The following is a 6,000-nucleotide window of genomic DNA, read 5'->3' as shown; positions in this document are numbered from 1 at the left end:
GCTTCCGGGTTCACGTTGAACTCATAGCTTCGGGCTCCTGATCGCTCATTGTTTTTTATTCAACAGTATATAGGTCTCCTGAGAGACCGTCAAAAATTGGCAATGCCGACTATATTGCAAGTCGTCACGCCGGGGTATTGGGTAAAGTTTTCAACTAGCAATAATCGCGCCTCAGATAGACTTCATAGGCTACGATACTGCCACTGCGCAGAGATAACACTAGGGAGAGACCGGGAGGGGAGTCTCTCCACTCGATGAGGCTCTCTGTCATGGTTTCATTACCTCCGCCAATGAGCTTATGTTTTTCGGTGCCGTTTGACTGTTTGGCTGTTTGTCTGTCTTATGTTAGTAATATTACTGAAAAACCGACGATTTTCATGGCGCATGGGCCGAGAACAAACCCATTCAATATTGGGGGCGGATCCAATCGACTCACTAAATTTGCATATCAGAGCGGCGTCATCTGAGACTCCGCCTTTCTGCTTCCGGGTTCACGTTGAACGTTGAAATCATAACTTTCTGTTCCTGATTGTTCATTGTTTTATTCAACAGTATATAGGTCTCCTGAGAGACCGTCAAAAATTGGCAATGCCGACTATATTGCAAGTCGTCACGCCGGGGTATTGGGTAAAGTTTTCAACTAGCAATAATCGCGCCTCAGATAGACTTCATAGGCTACGATACTGCCACTGCGCAGAGATAACACTAGGGAGAGACCGGGAGGGGAGTCTCTCCACTCGATGAGGCTCTGTGTCATGGTTTCATTACCTCCGCCAATGAGCTTATGTTTTTCGGTGCCGTTTGACTGTTTGTTTGTTTATCTCTCTTATGTTAGTAAGATTACTGAAAAATCGATGATTTTCAAGGAGCATGGGCCGAGAACAAACACATTCAATATTGGGGGCGGATCCAATCGACTCACTAAATTTACATATCAGAGCGGCGTCATCTGAGACTCCGCCCTTCTGCTTCCGGGTTCACGTTCAACGTTGAAATCATAACTTTCTGTTCCTGATTGTTCATTGTTTTATTCAACAGTATATAGGTCTCCTGAGAGACCGTCAAAAATTGGCAATGCCGACTATATTGCAAGTCGTCACGCCGGGGTATTGGGTAAAGTTTTCAACTAGCAATAATCGCGCCTCAGATAGACTTCATAGGCTACGATACTGCCACTGCGCAGAGATAACACTAGGGAGAGACCGGGAGGGGAGTCTCTCCACTCGATGAGGCTCTGTATCATGGTTTCATTACCTCCGCCAATGAGCTTATGTTTTTCGGTGCCGTTTGACTGTTTGTTTGTTTATCTCTCTTATGTTAGTAAGATTACTGAAAAACCGATGATTTTCATGGAGCATGGGCCGAGAACAAACACATTCAATATTGGGGACGGATCCAATCGACTCACTAAATTTGCATATCAGAGCGGCGTCATCTGAGACTCTGCCCTTCTAGTTCTTGTTTAAAACAAAACAGTAGACAGTCTGAAAAGATAATTGCACCATTACACTAATAGCCAGGCTTTAAATAAATAAATAAATAAATTACATTACATTACATTACATTACATTACATTACGTCATTTGGCAGACGCTTTTATCCAAAGCGACTTACAATAACACATTTTTGTCAGCAATAGAGAAATCAACTATGCAACACAGTCTATATATGACAGCTACAACTTCTGAAGGAATAGTGGTAAAGTTTAGTTAGTATTTTCTTTTCTTTTTTTAATAGTGTCTTTAGTCTCTTACGAAAGATCGGCAGTGATTCGGCCGTCCTGACCGAAGGTGGGAGTTCATTCCACCATTGAGGTGCCAGGGACGAGAAGAGTCAATAAAATAAATAAAATAATAATAATAATAATAATAATAATAATAATAATAATAATAATAATAATAATAATAATAATAATAAATACATCCATCTACTATAAGAATGAGAAGTGTCTGTGTGTGCGCAGAATTTTGTTCGGCCACAGCTATGCCATTCTATGTGCAATCGGACTGAAACTTTCAGGAAGTGTAAACAGCACCCATGCAAGTGACCTGATGGAGTCGGATTATGTAATTGCCCTAATTACCTAATGATGTGATGTCATCAGTGATGTCATCAGTGATGATGTCATCAGTGATTATGTTTTTTTTTCCCTTGCCACCATCACCAAGTGCATGCTCTTGTTTGGGTAATTGTCTCAATTGCCACATGACCTTGCAGTAAAATCGCCAGTGCATGTGAGAATTGTTTCAATTGTTGGGTCTAAAATAAAGAGCCCTACCTGCTCTATTTGGAAAGCGCCTTGGGATAACTCTTGCTATGATTTGGCGCTATATAAATATAAAATTGATTGATTGATAGATCCATCATGTTCCAGACAAGGAGGGCCTCCCAGGGGGGGTCTAACTCCCACGGGTCCACTAGTAAATTAAAATCCACATGCACAGACATCTTTATGATCAACCCAATCAATCAGTAACGAAAAGTTGGGGCCATTACAATTATATCTAAAACCAAATTAATGGGCTTGAGTTTAATGGTATTATACAGTACAGTACAGTATGATTATCCTGTTTGAGAAAGACCTCTAGTGTCCATTGAACTACATTGCATGACCCAAGTATTTTGTTTTCTTGCACATACTATGGACAATACAAACGAGTCAAATGTGGTTGGACAAACAAGTTGAAAATGTTGACAGAGGAAGCCCAAGGGCTTTATAAATACATTCCCAGAGAAATGAAATGTCAACGCTCCTCTAAAATTAGATTCAATTGTAATGATCCCTGTAGTGAAGTTGCAACAAGAGGAAACAGAATTACAATATAAAGACACTGTCAATATTTTGACTTTCACAAGATTAAAATCAGAATGGGTCTTGCAGAGTGTTGCTGTTCTCTACAAGCCAGAGACATTAATCATATCTCATAAACCTCCATTCATCATGTTCTGAAACTTCATTTCTGAAGTAACAGGTAAGGATGTACCTCACTGAAGATACGGAAGTGGGGGACCAGAGCTGGTATGCTCCTCATGTATAGCTGTCTAGATTGTGGTGGTTTGTCTCCCACGATATTATATTCCAACTGGTACGTTTACATCTAGTTACATGGATTGTGCTGAAACTATCAGCTGCGTACCATGTTACTCTATAAAGAAGCATTAGCGCTATATTAACATTTTTGTTTTATACCCGAAAGGCACTGCGCGTATCGTCGGAACAACACGTCTTCCTATTGGTGCAAAAAGAGTTTTTAGTCAACCTTCGCAATAATGCGTTTTCCCCTTTGGGTTTCCCTTGAAATTGTACAAACCCTATTGGACTTTATTGACTTATATTATCCAGGCAGGCCAGATAGCAAAGAGTTATAAAATACTTTATAAATGAAAGACGGCAAACGAAACGTTATTCGCGGTTCGACGAAACGTTCCACCCTTTGCCCGAAAGATGTCGCTATTGTTAAACACATCATCACCACAGTATTTTCACATTTTCACATGCCAACACTACCTTGCTCAGCTATCCTTAGTTTTCGCATCAGCTGTTCAATTTTAGGCTCCTCCATGTTTCCAGCTCCTGTGCAACACAGAGGGGGTGGAGATCAACTCAAACAAACAACAACAACAACACCATGTTGCAACTAATGTTACTGCAGCTTGAAACCTTGTTTACCTCCTTGCTGCGGTGTAACAATGTCCTCAATGTTGAAACCTGCAAAAATAAAAAGCGTTGAGGGGAAAGAAAGTTAGCATTTCCATCATCTCTGATCATGTAACCTACTAGGTTACTTGCTACGCCAGCTAACGTGAGCTAACATCTCTCTGATCAGCTAGTAGGCCTAGTGGGTACATGAACTTGTGTAAAACATTCATGTAAAATGAAGTTTAAAGCGTTTTGGAAACCGTCTTTAGTGACTTATTTCTTAAAAATATAAGGTTAAATGTCTAACCTGCCGAGACGTTCATGCTTAGCAGTCTATTTCTGAGAAGGTTGAGTTGGTCCAGAAGAGTAGAGAGTGATCTCTGCACTAGTCCCGAAGCACTGGAGGACAAGTGCACGAGCCATAGAGCACTTGTCCTGTGGGATGGACGGCGCGAAAAAGAGCAATTTTAGGCGTGCACAAATCTTGGCTGACTGCCAGGTATCCTACATTGTGTGTGTGTGTGTGTGTGTGTGTGTGTGTGTGTGTGTGTGTGTGTGTGTGTGTGTGTGTGTGTGTGTGTGTGTGTGTGTGTGTGTGTGTGTGTGTGTATATGTATGCATGTGTGTGTGTGTGTGTGTGTGTGTGTGTGTGTGTGTGTGTGTGTGTGTGTGTGTGTGTGTGTGTGTGTGTGTGTGTGTGTGTGTGTGTGCGTGCGTGCGTGCGTGCGTGTGTGTGTACAGTATATATCCTGAAACTTTTTCACATCAGGGACCCTAAACTGACACAAATTAGACTGCCATTTGCTAAGATTTTGTGCCAGGTCCGATCAGATGTTTGCTTATAGATTCTTTATTACAGAAAGTGAATGAAGGACACCACATATAACATATAACAGCTAAGATAAATCCAGCCATATCTAGTAACTGCTGGATAAATTGTGGGGCACAGGTGGGCAACTATCTACATACATTCTGGTCATGCTCAAAATTGAAAAATTACTGGAATGACATATTTCAATCTGTCGGAGAAATAATGCATCTTGACATCCCACAAGACCCAAGACTTGCTATGTTAGGGATGACAACAGATGGGATAGAAGGAAGGAATCAGAACTATCTTCTTCAAATCTTGTTTACAGTAGCAGTGAAATGTATCACTCTGAACTGGTTAAAGCCTGACCCCCCTACTTATAATTTCTGGTTACAAAAATTAGGGGATGTGTATAAAATGGAGCAAATAACATACTCACTGAGACTTCAAAACCACACATTTACTAAAAGGTGGAGTCCCATGATGATGCTATTAAGGTAATAAGATAATATCATACCTCACCTCGGTCAGGGTTTTGTCTGTTTTGTTTTGTTTTGTATTTTTATTTTCATTTTTGTACTTGTCTGTCTTGGTCTTTCATTATTTTATTTTATTTTATTCTATATTATTTTTTTATGAGATGGACATCATTGTGTAATCCATGTATGTACTGATGAGAAGAACGTAACATATCATCCTCAAATTGTTATGAAGCTAAAGTGGATGATCAATGTGCCCATCACTGTTTAATTTACTTGTTGTCCATGTTACTGTGTCTGAATTGCTGTAATAAAAAAAAAAAGAAAGAAAGTGAATGAAACCATGATCAAAATAGTTATACATTGATATTTTACTAATTATGGATGGAATAGTGAAAATAATTATTATTCCCCTATTTGCTGGGGAGTGGGGACCCCCCTGGAACCCCCTTCAAGGACTCCACTTTGAGAACGACTGGATTAATTTACCAAAGTATATGGCTATACTTGATTGTGGTTGGCATGGTACTGGCCCAGTACCATGCCAACCACAATCAATTCAATTTCTGTGGGGTTGCATTAAGAATAATAATGAATGACAAGTCATGCTCTTGTTCTGACAACAAATGAAATGCAGCTTTGCTTTGATCTTTCATCATGATTTATGATAGAGTACACCCACCATGACATGCCACAGACATGTAACCATCATGCCCCAACCCCACCTAGCGATTTACCAGAGAGCTTTCTCCATGGGACTAGTGATATTCCACGACCTTATGTTGTAGCCGACACAGTTTGCAATATCAAACAGCAGAGAAAAGTGAATGAACACAGGAGGTCTCCTTTCCATTGTATCTCTTTTAATGAAAAGCAAACAGCAGTGTAGAGGAATGCAATTCCACTTTGAATTAATGCAAATATACAGTGCAAACAGACCTACAAAGTCTCCAATTACTTTACCTATACACATCAAACCACGTAGGAGTTGTATATACACTTACACATCAGTTAGATACGAACACAAGAGTTAAAAAAAAAAGTGTAACAATACTTTACAACGCTGTGTC

The sequence above is a fragment of the Poromitra crassiceps genome, assembly GCF_964638095.1.
Source record: "Poromitra crassiceps genome assembly, chromosome: 11".
NCBI classification, from domain to species: Eukaryota; Metazoa; Chordata; class Actinopteri; order Beryciformes; family Melamphaidae; genus Poromitra; species Poromitra crassiceps.
The sequence above is the reverse complement of the archived record's forward strand: the minus strand, read 5'-3'. Positions refer to the sequence as shown.